The sequence below is a fragment of the Acomys minous genome, assembly GCF_964271855.1.
Source record: "Acomys minous genome assembly, chromosome: 4".
NCBI lineage: Eukaryota > Metazoa > Chordata > Mammalia > Rodentia > Muridae > Acomys > Acomys minous.
Window position 1 is genome coordinate 106,520,715 of NC_140486.1, and position 12,046 is coordinate 106,532,760.

The following is a 12,046-nucleotide window of genomic DNA, read 5'->3' on the forward strand; positions in this document are numbered from 1 at the left end:
AACCAGCCATAGAGAGAGAATATGAAATGTAAGCAAAAGTGTTCAGACAGCCATGCATAGATGCGCGTTGTAAATACCTCTATTCAGCTTATTAAGGATTCGGTATTGTCTGTCTGTAATTTTGCGGTTGTTTCAGCATAGGCCATTGTCTTTAAGCTGTAGCACACATCACTTTTAAGAGTTAAAGGAAACAGAGCGCGTGCAAAAGCTGTGAAAGCGAGCGGGCTAATTTGTGGTAATACTGAACTGAATAAAGGCTGATTTCATCAAAGGCAGATGGAGAGATATTTCTGGGTTTTCAAATGTTAATGAATAAATAGCGTTTAATTCCGTAAATTTTCAAAGTTATTCTCAAGATAATTATTTCATAAAATTTTCTCATTTCCACTGCTTGCAAGCAGCTGCAGTGAGGACAAGAGAAACTGTGTGCGTGTGATTTGGGGCAGAAGGTCATAACTCATCATTATAATTCAGAGGAGTTGTCTACACACTGTGAAAGTCATCCAGGAAAAAGCCTTGATGAAGAAAGAATTCTGCTTCTGTCCTTGTTAAAAAAAAAACAAAAAACCTTGGCCCATTTTCACAAAGAAATCTGTCACCCTGAAACAGTAGCCCTAACCTTAGCCTTTCTTACACAGACCATTTTGAAGGGCCTGATCCTAGCATTGTGCTTCAGGGTATTTTTCTGTGATAGTGCGAATGAACATGGCTCCCGTGTTTGAGTACTTGTTCCACCATTGGTGGATTGTTTAGGAAAAATTAGCAGCATATTATTGGAGGAAGTGTGGCCTTGTTAAAAGAGGTGTGGCCTTATCAGAGGAGGCATGCCATTTGAGGTGGGCTTTGAAGTTTTAAAAGCCTACACCAGCCCCTGTCTCTGGTTCTCTGCCTGCTGCTAAGGGAGATGTTAAGTCCCCAGATACTGTCTCAGGGTCTTGCCTGCCTGCTGCTGCCATACTATGGGCCATGACGGTCATGGACTCATTCTCTAAAACAGTAAGCAAGCTCCCAAATAAATGCTTGATTTTATAGATTGTTTTGGTCCTGGTGTCTCTCCATCTCAATAGAGCAGTGACTAAGACGTATTCCCACATTTCATGCTGAGTCCTATGTTTAGGAGCAACCTGGGCAAAATGGTACCAAAGTCCTACAAACATTTAATGACTCAGTTTTGTAAGATGAGGTTGCAAAAAACAGACACATTTAATCTTCAGTATATGTTGAGTGATTAGATATTTATACAACCACAAAACAACAGAGCTACAATCGATGCTGAAAAAAATCAATTATATGTGATACCAAAGCACAAATATACTAAAAAATTAGTTTAGTAGCAAAATGGCTGATTTATTTAACCGTAAGTAAGATTCTAGGTTATGTGAAAAAGAGAAAGTTGATATTTAAAATACGTATCTTTTGTGCGATTATTTCCATAGCTAGTGTGGTAGTTTGAATGAAAGTGGCCCCACAGGCTCACAGAGACTGGTACTTTTGGGAGGTGTGGCATTGCTGGAATAGGTTTGGTGTTGGAGGAAGTATGTCACTGGGGGCAGGTGTTGAGGTCTCCAGATGCTCAAGCCAGGCCCAGTGTGACAATGTCTGGTCCTTCTGCCTGCTGATCTGTATGTAGAATTCTCTACTCCTTCAGCACCATGTCTGCCTGTGTGCTACCATGCTTCTTGCAGTGATGACAATGGACTAACCCTCTGAACTGTAAGCCAGCCTGATGTAATATTTTCCTTTATAAGAGTTGTCATGGTCATGGTGTGTCTTCACAGCAATAGAAACCCTAACTAAGACAGGTAGTGAACGGGAATTTCAGAGATAGAGCCTAGGTGCCTGAATTACTAGCAGGGCTAAGGCTTATGGATAATAAAGAGGGTGAACAATGGTGGTATGCTATAGAGATTCTCTAAGTTTCTATGGGGTTTTATTTCCTTTTTTTTTTTTTTTTTTTTTAGGGACTTAGAAAAGACTCTCTGTGCTTGTTTCTTTCCTTAGTCTAGTTCAGTGACTATCATTCTTCCCAATGTTATGATCCTTTAATACAGTACCTCATGTTGTGGTGACCACCCAACCATAAAACTATTTTGTTGCTACTTCATAACTATAAATTTGCTTTGGTTTATGGATCACAATGTAAGTATCTATTATGACCCCTGTGACATAAAAGGGTTGTAACTCACAGGTTGAGAACCTCTGGTCTAGTTTGATATGGATAGATCCACAGCTTTATAAAATGACTTGGAATTTCAAGGAACTGGTTATTTCAGTGAAGAAAGAGAATGGAGAACACTGTATTTGGAAGATTTGATTATTAATAATAATGGTGGTGGAGAGGGCTCTAGAAGTATATAGAAGAGAATGATTAGGGTTTTAAATTTTTAGAGATCTGATGTAATGGGATAAAGGATATTATAATCATAGATGTGATAGAGATGTCTGTAGTGTTGTCTATAGTGAACCATGACTAACAATCAAGGATGAAGGAAGGGCAAACTGAATCAAGACCCAGAGGACAGTTAACAATGATTAATGCATACATGTTGAGTCTACATGTGAGTGAGTGTTGCTACTGGAAAGTGGTAGCAACTTTGGGAGGTAGGATTTAAGGAGGTCCAAATTGCAGACACTTTTTTTCTGACTACCTGGACATTAAACAAGCAGCTTTTGCATCATGTACTCCTCATCATTGCCACGTGACACCCCAGTACAAATATTAAAATCATTTGTCTTTTTGTCTGTAGACTAGAACTTCTAAAATCATGAGGCACAATCATGCACTTCTCACTTTATGCATTCGTCATCACTACTTTCTTCTTCTTCTTCTTCTTCTTCTTCTTCTTCTTCTTCTTCTTCTTCTTCTTCTTCTTCTTCTTCTTCTTCTCCTTCTTCTTCTCCTTCTTCTTCTTTTTGTGTCAGACCAACACAGCTGACTAGTACTGGCCCTATGGTGGAGTTGTGTGCTTCTAAGATCCTGGAAGATTCAGGTATATTTTAAAAATAAAATTCACATTTGAATATAACATGTTCCAAAATGGCAGCTACTACTTGAAAAAAAGATTTGTGTCATCTGAGAGGTGACTCTAGAGAATGATGAAGCTACACTGAAATCATACAATCAAATATGTAAGAAAGGAAAGTGGGTCACACTAGTGACCTGAAGCCCAGCTGCTCATCCTCATCCTCCAGGGACAGGTAGGCACAAAAGCAGTGAGTACTCAATTTTTACAGAGATCCTTTTTAGCCTTTGAAAAATTTTGCTCCTTTATCAAAATGATGGGAGTTTTCTCCCTCCTCCTCCTCTTTCTTCTTCATCCTTTTCTTCTTCTCTTCCTTCTTCATCTTCTTCCTTTTCTTCTTCCTCTTCTTCTTTGTGTTTTTCCATCTGCATCTTGTAGTCATATAGCGCTTTTAAAAGGAACTTGTCATTCAGCTGTTCTTTACAGAAGCTCATGGTGTAGTAAGCTAGAGTTACTAATAACAGAATTAGTCTCCTAAAATTCAAGGTATGTATTTTTGTAAATAACACCCACCAGACCTACTAAAAATAATTCATTCCAGCATTATGTGGTGACATTCAACTTGCACTTTTTTAGTGACAAAAATTTTGATGTAATTATCTTGGCTTGATTTCTCAGAAAAATTTAAATGCTTTCTGGGAAGAAAAAGTGCTAGAATGTGGGGTTATTTTTTTTTTCCACTGCAAGAATGATATTAGAGTTCAAGGAACACATTTCCACTTAAGACAGAATTAAATAAAAGGTATTCACTGCAGTCTACACAAGGCAAATACTAATAATTTTAGGGCTCAATTTCCTTAAAATATGAAATAATTTTAGGTTGATGTACAAAAGTTTTCCTGTAATGACTTCACTTGTAGTTTCCCCGTGGGGAAGCATTCATAAGCTTCTCAACATCAAAATGCACAAGAAAAGCAGACAAGCTACAAAGAAGGAGGAAGTGCGTGTTAATGATGGGGAGAGGTAATAATGCATGACCTGCCCCAGCGTTCCCTGTTATGTTCTTGAGTTTAAGTTCTGTAGAAGGCAGAGTGTGTGTGTGTGGGTATTGGAAAGTACAATTCAATAGCATATACCATGTTAGTATGCTTCCTCATATAATTTGAGCACTTAATGTTAATCGTTTATGTAAAATGAACTATGGATATTTAAAAAAAAATAGCACCTACATCCTGAATGCATGTTACTTCTTTTGCAAATGAAACTATTTATTTTGTACTTATCTTTTATGGATTAGTCAATACGGGTGAAATATTTGTGTTTTTTAAAATATTGATTGCCAAAATGCTTGCAATGGGAGGTTCATAGAGATCAACATTTCAAAAAAGTCTCTCAAGGCACTGTCTTCCCGAAATAGAAAGCCCTTTGACCGTCACCTGTGTGGCAGCACACGTGCAGGTCATACGGCTTTTCCTTTTCTCTGTATGTTTGAGGATCTGATTCAGAATAATTTCAAATCACCCCATAGCCCTTCCTTCCTCTGTGCTTACTCCCTCTTGCTCACATTCACTCAGTTCTTCTTTTTCCATTTCCTTTGGAAACAAACTCTCCTGAACCTGGGACTGTACAAGAACTTAAGTTATTTCAGTGGACGCTGGCCTTTTAGTTTTGTCCTTACCTTGCCTGAAAATGTGTCTCCATCCACTCAGATGACACACTTCTTATCTGAGTTCACATTCTCTGCTTATACACAGTGTGAAAGCTTTCAAATCAGCCGTTATATTCATGAGAGAAGCAAATAAAAATAACGGTCCTTTAGGAGGAAGAAAAATACCAATGTAGGCAAAGACATTCAAATTTTATGAAAAGAAGGAGAGTGGGGACAAGACGCTAGATAAACAGAGTGCAGGGGCTTGAAGGGGAACAGGAAACTCAATAGTTTTGACAGTTGTGAAATTTTACTCTAGTGAGAGTTTTTGTGAGATCTAAATACCTGTTCATTCAGAAAGTAGTGGAAGAGAAAGAAGCAGGTTTAGCTCTAGGGCCTTGAACTGGAATGAACACAGGATGAGAAAAATAAGTATGTATATTTTTTTTTTCTTGTATTGAAAATAAACTTTGAGGGGCTAGAGAGATGGTTCAGAGGTTAAGAGTACTGGCTGTTCTTCCAGAGGTCCTGAGTTCAATTCCTAGGAACCACATGGTGGCTCACAACCATCTTTCATGAGATTTGGTGCCTTCTTCTGGCATGTAGGCATACACCCTGGAAGAATACTGTATATATAATAAATAAGTAATAAAAAAAGAAAATACATTTTGATACAGTATGTTCCAATTATAAATACTCCTCCTCCAACTGCTCCTAAATCTTCCCCACCTCCTCTCACATCCATATCCACACCCTTACTGTCTCTCCTTAGAAAACAAACAGGCATCTAAGGAATAATAGAATAATATTAAAATAAAATAAGATAAAACAATGGCATACAAGTCAAAATAGGAAAAAACAAACAAACAGGAAAAGAAGAGGTAAAGAAAAAGCATAAACACTACATATAGACACAAAAACACATCTGTTTGAACACAGGGAATCAATAAAAACACAAAACTTAAAGCCTTAATACATAATTAATATATAATCCTCAATATATAGCTTATATGGAATCTATATATTAAAAATGCTCTTATACAACTTTGGGAAATAAAGGACATATAAAGTTCTTTTGAGTTTGTTTTATGTTGGCAGAAGGACAAGAGAAAATTATTGTCTTAAATTCAGGTAAACATTCTTAATGCCACCACTATGACTATCATCATTATTATGATTATTAGTTACTATAATTATGACTCCTAGAGTGATTAGGTCATTTTTCTAAGCTCAGTACATAAAAAATTCCATATGATCACCAAACAAATATTACAAAGTATTATGATTATTTTACACATTAAAAAAGCAGAGACTGAACATTTATAAATAACTTTAAATCTTTTTTTTATAACTTTAAATCTTATGCTGGCTAGTTGTGATGTCTTAAAAACCTTTATATAGTTTTTTATTTAACCCTGTCAAGTTTTGTCCCATGACCATCAGCTGCTACTATATTTTAACAAGAGACACAGTTGCTGTTATCTTCACTTTATAGTTTGAAGTAGTCATTTCTTTAATCATAAGTGCTACTGTTCATCTTGGTCTACAGGGTAGCAGGTAAGTTTAAGGCATATTCCAGTATTGGGACATATTAGTTATGGAGGCAAATGTAACATACTTCTACTGGTCTCTTATGCTGTGCTAGACACCAGGCTGAAATATAAAGGTGAGTCAACAACTTAGACCTGAGTCTCCATCCTTATAGAACTCAAAGCATAGCTGGGTCACAATTACTCAAAGTAGAAGCATGCTATTAAAAATCTGCTGTAGGACATATGAAGGAAAAGAAATAAAGAAAGCATTGCTTGTGAGTATTGGATTAGTCTTGGAAAGCTTGTCTAACAAAGGAAGGTGAGCAGAAATTTGAAAAGAGACACAGATTAACTAAATGAGAGAATAGAGTTGAATTAGAAAGATTATTACACGCAAAGGCCCTGTGGTTGGGGGAGTATACTGAAGGGGGAAAAAAGATAAACTGTATGGCTGAAGCCTTCAGGCTTATAAAGGAAGGGGCATGAAATGGGGCTCATACAAGAAGTTAAGAGACATGTCATTTAACTTCACAGTCTGATAGTTCTTTTAAAAATTAGTAAGGTTTACTCCAAGTCAAAAATTCCACTTTTGTGTTTTTCAATAAGCAATGAAAGGCACAATAAAAAAATACAGTATTGTAATAATTGATTATTAATCCTTTCCTACTTCAATTCTTTGAGTAATTTTAATAATAAAATAAATTTGTTAGATCACATAATCATCAAATTCTTTGGAAATTTATATCTTAAAGATTAAATCTGTGATGTTATTATGTCACCATTATATAATGTATAAGTCAGATGTTTTACTCTATGTCAGTAGAGAATAGATGCTATAGACATTTACTTAATACATATTACATGTTAGTTAACATGCTACAACATTTTAGTAACATGATTTATCGAATACTACTACCAGCCTTGTAAGGTCCACATTATCTAAACCTAGTAGATGAATAAGCTCAGAGCCATTTGAGTCACTTGCCAGTGTCACGTACCTCTGAGGCAGCACACATTAGGTTTGTATCATTATAGTGTTTCCTTATATAGAGATTCTAAATTAAATACCCTCGGACTTCCTACCAGTTAGAAATCTCCCCTATCACTAGTACTTTTCTTCTTCTTCTTTTCTTCTCCCTTGTAATAAACTAGTTTATCTCTCCGAATCCCTACCTCAGAAAAAGATTATTACATGGGAAATTAGTATATAAGGAAGCTTAGATGAAATTCCTTTAATAGAATATTGTCTTGATTCTTCCACATGAAGAAGACTATGATGCTGTGACTATTCACCATATTTTAGACGGAAGGAGTCTAATAAAACTGAACTCCAAAAGGAAGCCGTCTTGTAAATATTCATTTATTCAAGAAATATTTATTGGGCCCTTGATCTGGTTAAGACATTGTCTGTACAGCAACGATCTATTGTTACACTGAAGCACAGGTGGGTTTGTATGAACTGGGAGTAAGATATCATTCCAGGGTGCTGTAATGAGAAGGCAGCTTCAAGAAGCATCAAGTAAGCCATTGATGCCAAGAAAAGACTGTGGGCCAGGAGCTATACAAGATCCGAGTCAAACATAGACTTTCGCAAGATTATAGAGAGTTTGAGCAATATCTGCAAAGTGATGAATGCACAAATCACTCTCAGTGTTAGTTCTAAATTCAATTCAAAGGCAGAAAAATCAAGGCTGATTAGCACAATCAAGCCTCGGTCCCCCAGTGCTGTTTCCGAAGAAGATAGATAATAATCCTCCCACTTTATCAATTTCTACTTTAGAAAATGAAATTTCCTGTCCTCTTTCTCTCCTATATTCAGCATGAACAGACAGCCAGTCTGCTGATTTACCCTGGGGGGATCATCTGATCCAATCTAGATTGGGAATCAAGTCAGCAGCACTCTGCTTCTAATCCTTTCCCTGCCGCTGCCCCCCACTGCTCTCTCACTGCAGTTCCATCCTGTTGGTGTCATCTCCTTGGCAGCCTCTCCATGGGGATCTTCATTATGACTCTTGTGATGTGGCAGGCAGGTGCTATTGCCCATATAGAGAGCTTTAATTGGAGATGGAGGATTTGTGACTTCTTTTAGAACCTAAAGTTGGGGATGGATGTTTTCAGAGAATATCTGATACCAAGGAGTGATTAGTCAAGCTGATATGTCAATAATGATGACAAGAAAATGATAAATTATAATGACAATGATGACAAATACGATGACAATAAAAAGGAAGCTTTAGTAAATAGCATTTTCCATGCTTTCATATTTTAAAGATGCCTGTGAACAATTAAAGTCTCCCATCTCTTTGATTTCACAATTGATGGGTCTTAAGAACTATATATAATTGTAGGTTCTCAATCTGAAAGATAATGAAAGAGGCAGGCTAGGAACTATATGTTCTGGGTCTCCTTATTGAGCTAGCTTTTGGAACATTTGCTTTTTCATGTTAAGTTTAGTTTTGATATACTTAAAATTTTTACCTTTTACTAAAGAAAAGTAATTCTGTCTCTATCTCTACTTGTCAAAATGTAAGATCCTCTTAACAGGACTCATTTGGAGAGCAATGCATATTCTGCATGTGTGAAGATAAATTGTCATCATTTTAAACCATTTGGAGGCTATCCTAAGAAGTGTGTTATTTAAATTATATTCTATTATACATGAGCATTTATCTTGCAAGTTTTTATATGATTTGCTTTATGTACCTTTTCAATTGTTTACCTATTAAATTCACAAGGTGGCATAATAGAGTGGGAAAAAACATGGGCTTTTAGACTAAATACACTCATATTGAACTTAGCTTTACAAAATAGCTAAAATGAGACTATTCACTCAGTCACACCACATAACAAAAGTCATGTCTAGAAATGTGTAGCAATGTGTCTTACAGCTTATTTCACAACTGATGCACTGGGAGATCTACAAGTTTAACAAACACAGTGATAATACACAGAGGATTTAAGAAGTACACCAAATCAACATGGGAGAAAGGAATCTGAGGTTATTAATCTCATATAACCCTTTATGATAAGGGACTAAAGGGAGACTGGCAACAAAGAGATGGTGTCTTAGGAGAAAGTGTGTCTCATCTGATCATAGAGACCTGTGGTGCCACAGCTCAGAGTAGAGGAATGGACTTATGGATTGATGTTGAGAACTAGGAGTGCAGAGGAAAGGCAAGTTCATCCCAGCAATAGCTTTTTGTTTGGTTGGCTTGGTTTTGGTTTGTTTGTTTGTTTGTTTTTTGAGACAGGGTCTCTCTGTGTAGCCTTGGACTTGCCCCCAGGAACTGATACCCAGAAAGTTTCATACTTGTTCTTCTTAATCTCCTTTCCTTCCTGTTTAGTGTAGTTGGATTGTAAGGGAGGTACATTCCTTCAATGAATTCATAATAAAGGAAAATTGTTAGAGAATCAGAGCCAACAGAGGGATCATTCATAATTGCTAAAAAGTAGAAACAGTTAATATGTCCTTAGGCAGGACAAGGGACAATCAGAACATAGATACGCATACTACAAAATATTATCCAACCATCAAAAGGAAGAAAGCCTGGAAGGCTGCCCCAATATGGATGGAAGCTGACAGCATCATGCTGAGTGAAACAAGCCAGACACAAACAGACAAACGCTGTGTGATATCACACTAATTTTTTATCTTTACCACTGATGACATTGTTTCAGTCAGTTTTCAGCCAAATCTGTTACTGTGGCTCTGGCTTTGTTAACTTCTGTGTTTTGAATCTTCTAGGATTGCTCACTGAGGCCTCAATACCTCCACATCTCCGTTACATAGTTATTTCATTAATGTGATTTTTGTCTGAGAGCATCTGTCTAAACCTGTAGCTGTTAAAACACACACACACACATACACACACACACACACACACACACACACACACACTTGTTGACTGAAGTATTTCCTGTACCACCTTTTAATCAAATGTTGATTGGAGGGATGGTACTTATTTTAACCAAAATATAGGGAACACTTCTGGTGATTGGGAGACTGGTCAAAATCATCTAAAACACATATGGCCTTAAAGTGATGGTTCACATGTGTTTTGTTCCTTCATTAGCTTTCTTTTATAAAAACTGCAGAATTAAAATGTCATCAAATTTTATTTTACTCACACAACAAATCATTTACTAAATGGACAAATCAAAAATTTAAATTTCCCTGAAGTTTCTTTCATGAAATAGTAATTAAATATTACACATTAAGATATTAAGATATGAATGGACAACAAAATACCTAGCCTTTCAATAATAAGCAGTTTTGCATATATACTCACATTCTTTGTGAAGTTTTACATTTAGCACAAACATAAGATTCAAGTTTAAAAACCATGTATTTGGGCTAGGGAGATGGCCTCGTGGGTAAAATGCTGTGGAAATGTTTAAGCAGGAAGAACTGAATTTGAATGCTTACCACCCACTTAAAGTGCTGAACAAAGCTTGCAACACCAGTGTGGGTGAGGGGGAGAGTGGAGATAGGCAGACCCCGGTTGCGTATTGGTCAGCCACTCTAACTTTAATGGTGAGCTCCGAGTTCAGATGGGGACCCTTACTCAAGAGTAACACTCCCAACATTGGCTTCTGGACCCTGTGGCACTCATGCGTAAGTACATCCACAAACATACATTCCTACTCCTACGTAGGCCACATGTGTGCGCATGCACATACACACAGCAAGTTTTATTTTAAATCTTACTATGTAGTAAAGGTAAGTAGGTTTAGCATGGGCATAAAAAAAAAAAAACAAAAAAAAAAACAAAAAACACATTTTCTCATCATCAACCCCTACCCAGATCTAGCCAAGGGACAAGACATTCTCCAGTTAAGTGGAGACTGTGGACTGACTTTCACACCAACTCTGGTGTCCCATATTTAGCCATGTCCCCTTGATAGGGAAGCCTGATGGCACTTGAAGGAAGGATAGCAGACTACCAAGAAGAAACTTGATACCCTAGCATCATATTCAAGGGGAAGAGGTCCCCCTCAGTCACAATCATAGGGAAGAGGAATGAGGTGAAAGCGGGAGGGAGGGAGGAATGGGAGGATGCAAGGGATGGGATAGCAATTGAGATGTAATATGACTGATTTTATTTTTCAATTTAAAAAAACACACTATCACATTTTATGGACAAGAATTTGTTTTTTTGTTTTTTTTTTTGTTTGTTTTTTTTTTTTTTTACTATTGAAAATCATCAGGTGCACAAGCCACAGCTGATGCCCAAGATAAACAGAATTGATTCCCAAGCAGTTCAACAGCCAACGCAGGGGCCGTTTCTGCTGAACACATTCTTTTCCACTTTGGGAATCTACAGTCTAATCGTGTGGCATTTGAATGTGCAACCCCTATCCCGTCACATCCCGATAAACATCTTTTAGTGCTGGAAGAGCAATTTTCTCCTTAGCCTTGAAATCTCCTGTGGTTAGTATAAAAAGCAAGTGATTTATTGTCGGCGTGCAAAGCCTGTTTTTGAATTAACATTTATTTTTATCTATATGAATCTTGGTAGGATTTGGAAAGATGTTGAACTTGTTTGGATTTGCACGTGGCATCTGCTCTTCTGATTTACCTTGCGTAGACTTCTGACCATCAGGACTTTTTATCTACAGGCTGCTCTTTGATAGCATCCTGAGTGGAACTTTCTCCTGGAGATTACTTGGAGGTATTGAGCATTGAAAGGCAAAGTACTACAAAATTGTAACAGGAAGGCTATTATGATTAAACCAGGATTAATTACGTATCAATGAAATAGTATCATGTTTTGGTCCACAGAGGTGCCTGGAATATCTGTGTTGGCTGCACAATCACTGCGCATTAACCTCTAAACACTAAAAACTACTAAATAAAACCTTTGAATACAAAGCAAAACATGTAGTTTGGTTGCGAAAGACAA